At 38.5% G+C, this 8,270-nt stretch overlaps 1 pseudogene; it reads left to right on the top strand.

Moving 5' to 3' along the window:
* Positions 1-1,797: 1,797 nt before the first annotated feature.
* On the top strand, positions 1,798-8,266 carry LOC114741862 (protein argonaute 1-like; annotated as a pseudogene).
* The last annotated feature ends 4 nt before the right edge of the window (positions 8,267-8,270 follow it).

The raw sequence follows: 8,270 nt of genomic DNA, 5'->3' as shown, positions 1-8,270 counted from the left end.
CATATGTACTGTCATTGTGATGTGAAAATCTCTACAATTCTAATATTTGTAACAAGCATGAGACTCCAAGTAAAGCTGTCCTATTTTCCTGCGTTATGCCATTCTCTTATCATTCAAAAAGGGTTTACTTTATCAGCAGGATTGGGTATGTTGAAATGGACTATTTCTTTACATTTAGTACTCGACGGTGCATCGACTAGGATTATAACATCTACATAGCTTAAAAAGAAAAGAAATAATGAATTATTAAAGAGATATGAATCCTATGAATCATTGGGGAAGATGAATCACAAGTCTTAAAAAATTATACTCCTTTGATTCTTAATATATGACTCATTTAACTAATTTGATTAAATTAAAAAAGTTAGGTAAGTTAGTTAATTATAAGAAATATGGCAAGTTTTTCCTAAAACACCATAACCATATTTCTTAATACCCCATCTTCCCATTTTACTTGACTATCGTTGAGAGAGTATCGATAAGGGTAATTTAGAGAAAACTGATAAATATAAGAAATAAATTTTATATTTAGGACAAAAACCAACACAACAATTAGGTTCTATACTAAGAATCAGAGGAGTAACAAGTAAGAAATGTGAAAAAACAAAGGTATCGGACATCCACAAAAATACTTTCACGAACAGCATTATTGAATTAAAAATAATAAAAATTTAAAAAAACAACATGCACGTGAAGTTTTATCAACAAACTTAAATTCCAAAACTTCTTTGATTCAAATAAAAAATACAACTAATAAATATAATCAGTTGAGGTTAATACTCCCTTTAAACCTAAATATAAGGTCATCTTAGCTAACTTGTAAAATTAATAAAAAGTCATATGTAGAGAAATTTGGCACTTTCAAATTATAAGACACTTTTTAGAGTTTTCAGATGTTTCAAAATGTAAAATGTTCTGCAAAAAACAAAGTCTCATTAATAAACTTATTTCTTTTACCAAAAAAAAAATTATTTCAAATTTGTCCACAATGATGTTATATTAAGTGTGAGTTTGGGTTGAGGCTATTATATTCATTGAAGGACACTATTAAAAATTTATATGTATTTTGAGAGAAATTAAAATTTTAAACTGTACTCTATTTAATAGATTTTGTTGATTGGCACAATTTTACAGAAGAAGTCTTATAATAATATCATTAGAGGGAGTAATTATTTTTTTATCAATAACGTTAATGATTTCCATTAAATATTGCTTAACAATGATTAATTCATTTGACCTCTTTTGTAAGAAACGCTGGAAAACAACCCAGCAGGACACGCGAAGCGTGGAACTCGCGGTTACGGTTAGGCAAATGGACACGTGCCCCATAGACAAAGCGAGTACAATATATTGTTCCGTCGAAGCGCGTGTTGTGAACGCCAACCCAGTCGGCTTTTGTGGCACAATCGAGAATTCATGACCCGTCGTGGGCCAATCATGTGGCTCGACCCCTCGTTGTACCCGACAAAGTTAGTGGGCCCACCAACACAATGTGTCCCGGCAATCCACGTCATGGTCCACGTGGGAATGTAAGCCATTCAAAACCCTCCAAGTGACCACGTCATCATCCACGTGGTAGTGCCGGGGCTCAACTTTGGTGGGTCCCACGTCTCCGACGGCAAGCATGTAGGGACAGACTGGTCATTTTCGAAGACCTACCCTTGGAGTTTTTATAAGAAGGATAACTCAGCAAGGTTCTCAATTGCTTCCTCCTACGGTTTCTCTGTTTAGCTGGAAAGCGAAGCGGAGTGAGAGGTGCGCGGTTTGTAGTGCGGTTTCGTCGTTCTTTGTATTATACTCTAATACTCTAATCTAATACACTGATAGGTTTTCCAGGGCTTTGAGACACCGAACGATCACCGGTTGCTCTTCAGAAGAAGCGGATTTTGCAGGTAAAGCACACTGGATTTTTAGGGTTCTGTTGTTGGTTAGCTTCTGATGATTTAGGACTTCATTGTGGTAATGTTTGTACCGTTTGAAGGTGGGATGTCCGTCTTTTCACCTTTCTGAGTGGGCTTGAGTTATTGTTGTGCCTGTCGATGTTCTCAGTGCAGATCTACTACTCTGGACTCTACTTGATGTGGTTTTGAGTGTTTGGGCATCCGATCTATGTTAGGTTTTGGGTTATTGAGGTTTTACTTAGTCTTTTACCATTTCTGCTCCTGGATTAAGATAGTAGGACTTCGTGGATGTACGTGTTTTCAGTGACTTTCATTTTGTTTTATTCTGGAGTTTTGTTCGTAGAGAGGTTTCCTCTCTCCATAGAATTATAGATGTTTTTGTATTTTATCTATTTTGAATTTTTATCATTTAGGTAAATGCTGGTATAGAACATGTATGTATGCTGTTTACTTTTTAGATGGTTGAGTAATTTTTTCTGCAGATTTCAGTTTTAGTGACAGGTGTTTCTGTTCGGGAGTTTTTCATATAATGCCTGTTGCTACCTCTGCAACGTGTCTTGAGAATCAGTTATTTAGTTTTTGGATTAATTTAATATTAATAAACTACAAGTTTTTCTTTAGTCTTTACTGATTCCTTTTCTTTTCTGTGTTCCTTCAAATGAAATTGGTATCTTATTATTTAAGTTTTAAAGTATTCGGACCTGAGAACTGATTTTTTTTTTTTTTTTAGTGTATTTGAACTTCAGTTGTGTACTGTGTCTCCTGATGGTTCCAACAAGTTCTTGATTCTTTTTTCTACAGCCAGTCTTCATCATGGTGAGAAAGAAGAGAACTGAAGGTCCTAGCGGAGGTGAAAGCTCTGAGACTCACGAAAGTGGGGGAAGCGGAAGAGGTTCTCAGCGCCCTCCAGAAAGGAGTGCTCACAGCGGCTCACAGCAGTCAGCTGGTGGACCCCAAGGAGGTAGAGGCTGGTATCCTCAAGGAGGGCGGGGGGGTTATGGTGGAGGACGTGGTCGTGGGTTACCCCAACAGCAGTATGGTGGCCCCCCTGATTATCAAGGCAGAGGGAGGGGAGGATCTTTTCAACAGGGGGGTCGTGGTGGATTTAGTGGTGGTCGGGGTGGTGCGGGCGGAAGCGGACGTGCTGGAGGGCCTTCATATGGTGTCCCATCCCGACCAGAAGTTCCCGAGCTGCACCAAGCAACCTCAGCTTCATATCAAGCTGGGGTGACTCCTCAGGCTGTTACATCTGAGGCCAGTTCTGTTTCACAGCTTTCTGAGACAACACAGTTGCAACAGCAAATGAAGCAGTTAACCATTCAACCAGAAGCTTCTTCTGCCCCACCAGCCTCAAGTAAATCAGTGAGGTTTCCCCTTCGGCCTGGAAAGGGTAGCTTTGGCACAAGATGTATAGTCAAAGCTAACCATTTCTTTGCTGAGTTACCAAACAAAGATCTTCACCAGTATGATGTAAGTTCTGATTTCTTTTGATTGGCATAAATTTCATATGCTTTGTATTTGCAGTTTCTGATATGCTGCTCTTCTTGGGAGTAGGTAACCATAACTCCAGAAGTGCCATCCAGAGGTGTAAACCGTGCTGTTATGGAGGAGCTGGTTAGGCTGTATCGTGAGTCTCATCTAGGCATGAGACTACCTGCATATGATGGTCGCAAGAGCCTGTACACTGCTGGTCCTCTTCCTTTTGTTTCAAATGAGTTTAGAATCACTCTCATTGATGAAGAGGATGGAGCAGGAGCAGGAGCAGGAGCTCAAAGGTTTACTCATGTTTATTACTCAGGTTTTATTAATTTTTTTTTCTAATTCACTGTTCATATTATAATTTTTTTTTGGGGCTGCTTTGTATTTCAATGCAGGAGAGTGAGGGATTTCAAAGTTGTGATAAAATTAGCTGCCCGAGCTGACCTTCATCACTTGGGAATGTTTTTGCAAGGAAGACAAACAGATGCACCTCAGGAAGCTCTTCAGGTTCTTGACATTGTTCTTCGTGAACTACCAACCACTAGGTACTGGATATGGGTTTTTTCCTGGTTTCTGTATATTTTGATCTCTTGATTGTCCTGTTGTGTATTTGTTTTTTGTATTGTTAACTGGATTTTGGTAGTGTAGGTATTGTCCTGTCGGAAGATCTTTCTATTCACCTGATATAGGTAGGAGGCAACCATTAGGTGAGGGTTTGGAGAGCTGGCGTGGGTTTTACCAAAGTATTCGTCCAACTCAGATGGGGTTATCACTCAACATTGGTATGTTACGTAATGCTAGTATCCTAGTGTTAATGTTTTATGTCATATTTATATTACTTTTCAGTTAACCCATTATTCCCTCTGTATTTTTGAATTTTTTTATCGCATGAAAATTATTCAGTTGATTGGAACATTACAAAATTTGTTGATTTTATCATTAAGTGGTTTGACTTGGTAGATTACAAGTATAAGGCATTCAATACTAGTTCAAAGGAAATACTTCGAAGTTTTCTGGCAAGTCATTTGCAAGGAAAAGTAAAAATTTCATGTTCATTTGTGGGTTTGCAGATATGTCGTCAACAGCGTTTATTGAACCCTTGCCAGTAATTGATTTTGTAACTCAGCTGCTGAACAGGGATGTCACCACCCGTCCATTATCCGATGCTGACCGTGTAAAGGTTTGGCTTCAGACATATCCTTCATCCACTCATTTTATACAATTGTATAGTATGGTGGGACTAGTGAATCTCCAAATCAGTCCTCTTCTGTGACTTCATCCTGGCAATTTTTGGTTTATTCAACTTGCAAACAGTCTTCTAGTATGCATGATAAGAAATTGGCATTTGTTTTTAAATTTTCTGAATTATAGATCAAAAAGCACTTCGTGGTGTCAAAGTTGAAGTAACACACCGTGGAAACATGAGAAGAAATATCGCATTTCTGGCCTGACATCACAGGCAACTAGAGAGCTGACGTAAGTAATAATACTATTTTATGTGCGCTCGTGTTTGCTCCCATCTTAGAGAAACTTCTGTTGATGTTCTTTTTTTTTTTGGTTGTCAATGATTGTAGATTCCCTGTTGATGAGAGGGGGACTGTGAAATCTGTTGTGGAGTACTTTTATGAGACGTACGGATTTGTCATTCAACATACTCAGTGGCCTTGCTTGCAAGTGGGAAATACAAATAGACCAAACTATTTGCCAATGGAGGTAAACATTTGTGAATTATGAATTTGTGTAAATTGCAGAGCGCATGCTAATTGTTTGCCCTGGATATAGGTTTGCAAGATTGTGGAAGGTCAACGGTACTCAAAGAGGTTGAATGAGAGGCAGATTACTGCTCTGCTTAAAGTCACCTGTCAGCGACCTCTTGATAGGGAGCGTGATATCATGCAGGTATGCCTTCTATTGCTTAATTATTGTGTAGGTGGATGTGTCTTTTGTTTGGTGATGCAAATCATTCAGGAGAATGTTGGTCGCTGTGAAGTTCAAATTGGATATTTTGTTTATTTGTGTTTTTCTTTATATTTTTTTTGTCCACCATTTGGTCCTTAGTTTATATTGTAGTTGTTGAAGCCAGTTTGGCTGCTCGTCTTATGTGGCTGTTGGCTCAATTCATTATGTGAACTTTGATGCCTGCATTGCATCCCTTTGATCTGCCAAAGTCTTAATGCTGAGGTGCATATTGATTGCTTCTTCCATTAAGCTTTATTTCATGGTATGGGTCTTCAGAATCCAGAGTACATTGGCAGTACATTTATAGTCCACATTGCACTGGTAAATGCATACGGTTGGTGTGAAGATAATTGTTTTTTTATTTATGCCCTTTACAATATATTCTGTGTTGCCTGTGTTCAGACGGTTCATCACAATGCATACCGTGAAGATCCTTATGCTAGAGAGTTTGGGATCAAAATCAGTGAGAAACTTGCACAAGTTGAAGCTCGCATTCTTCCTGCACCTTGGGTATTTCTTTTGATATTAGTAATTATCATCGTCTATGCAATGATGATTTTTGTTCCTTTTAATGAAAACATTCTTTCACTTTCTGCAGCTGAAGTATCATGATACAGGAAGAGAAAAAGATTGTCTCCCTCAAGTTGGCCAATGGAATATGATGAATAAGGTAGTTTAATCAGTTTACTATACCATGTTCTAGACATCTCTTCAGTTATCCTCTTTGGATTTGTCTTTTTAAAGGTTTTTCTGATTTTGGCGGATTTGTTGTGGGGTAGCATATGGGTGGGGGTCAGGAGGGAAGGGGCTGAATGTACGTTTTTTCTATCATTCTATGGTGGCATATGCTTATAGATGTAAAGTAACTTTTCTCTATGCACCCATGTATATGACTTTCTAACTATTTCAGAAAATGGTCAATGGGGGGACTGTTAACAACTGGATCTGCATAAATTTTTCAAGGAATGTTCAAGAGAGTGTGGCCGGTGGCTTTTGTTATGAACTGGCACAGATGTGTTATATATCTGGCATGGTAAGGGCGATTGTTATGTTTATTTTTAATCTTTCTTTCACCTTTGCTTAAAATGTTCTCTCTTATTGAATGTATCTAGGCATTTAATCCAGAGCCAGTAGTTTCCTGTGATCAGTGGCCGCCATGACCAGGTTGAGAAGGTTCTGAAATCCCGCTATCATGACGCCAAGGCAAAATTGAAGGATAAGGAGCTTGATCTGCTTATTGTTATTCTGCCTGATAACAATGGCTCTCTTTATGGTATTGACATTTGCACTGTGTTTTGCATCTCATATTTTATTGTTATATATTAAGCATATTCGTGGATTCATGACATGCTATTCAGGTGATCTGAAACGTATTTGTGAGACGGAGCTTGGGGTTGTTTCCCAGTGCTGTTTAACAAAACATGTCTTTAAAATGAACAAGCAGTACCTTGCAAATGTTGCTTTAAAAATCAACGTGAAGGTTGGTGGAAGGAACACAGTGCTTGTCGATGCACTTTCAAGACGCATTCCTTTAGTTAGTGACCGACCCACAATTATATTTGGAGCTGATGTTACTCACCCACACCCTGGGGAGGATTCTAGTCCATCTATAGCAGCTGTATGTTGAAATTAAGCTTGATCAGCCTAGTCTTTATCTGATTATGCATTTTAACTAATATCACCTTGGTTGAATGTTAGGTTGTGGCTTCTCAAGATTGGCCTGAAATTACCAAGTATTCTGGTTTGGTTTGTGCTCAAGCACACAGGCAGGAGCTCATCCAAGACCTTTTCAAGCAGTGGCAAGATCCAGCGAGGGGGACAGTAACTGGTGGAATGATCAAGTAATGTCTCTGACCCTATGCATTTATGCATGTGTTGCCTCTCCATTCTTTGTTCATTTGTATGAAATTTTGTTAATTTTAGTGCATATTGTTTAATGTTCAATAAGTTGTTGTTTGTTTAATTTTTTAAAGGGATCTTCTCATATCTTTTCGGAGAGCCACAGGGCAGAAGCCACAACGCATCATATTTTACAGGCACGTTGCTTTTATGTTTTAAAAGACTAGCCACAAGTCATGGTGCTTCTTTTGTTTTATTTTTGCTCTGATGAGTGTTTTATTTACAGGGATGGTGTGAGTGAAGGACAATTTTACCAAGTCTTGCTTTTTGAGCTTGATGCTATCCGCAAGGTATTATTTATTTTCTTTTGTCATGAAAATTCTCCCCCAGGCATGTGCATAATTTCTGATTCTTATTAATTCATCTTATCTGATTCTTACCTTAGGCATGTGCATCATTAGAACCTAACTATCAGCCTCCTGTCACTTTTGTGGTGGTTCAAAAGCGCCATCACACGAGGCTGTTTGCTAACAACCATCATGATCGGCATTCAATTGACCGTAGTGGGAATATATTGCCTGGTGGGTTTTATATTTTGGAATAATATGCATCACTGTGTTGTCTGGTTTCCTTTATCTGATGCTGAACTGACACTGGAAATCTGGCAGGTACGGTTGTAGACTCCAAATTTGTCATCCCACTGAGTTTGACTTCTATCTCTGCAGCCATGCTGGGATACAGGTGAATCTTTTGTCTTACCCTTTGATATGTTATTTTGTAGCCTGTGGTAGATTTTCAAATGTTCTAACTTCTAATTGTCACAGGGTACAAGCCGACCTGCCCATTACCATGTATTATGGGATGAAAACAATTTTACTGCCGATGCACTTCAGACACTGACTAACAACCTCTGCTACACGTAAGCTGTGATCTTGTTGATTTGCAGCTTTGCTTCACCTCGCTATCATTATGATCTTCAATTTTACTTGCAACTTTAAAGCTATTTAGTTGCTGATTGTGATTTTTTTTTTTTTAAATTTAATCTAAAACTCTGCAGCTATGCAAGATGCACGCGATCCGTTTCAATCGGTG

Source organism: Neltuma alba, unplaced genomic scaffold, assembly GCF_004799145.2.
Source record: "Neltuma alba isolate B1F8T4 unplaced genomic scaffold, ASM479914v2 tig00003551_pilon, whole genome shotgun sequence".
Taxonomy (NCBI): Eukaryota; Viridiplantae; Streptophyta; class Magnoliopsida; order Fabales; family Fabaceae; genus Neltuma; species Neltuma alba.
The sequence above is the reverse complement of the archived record's forward strand: the minus strand, read 5'-3'. Positions and strand labels throughout refer to the sequence as shown.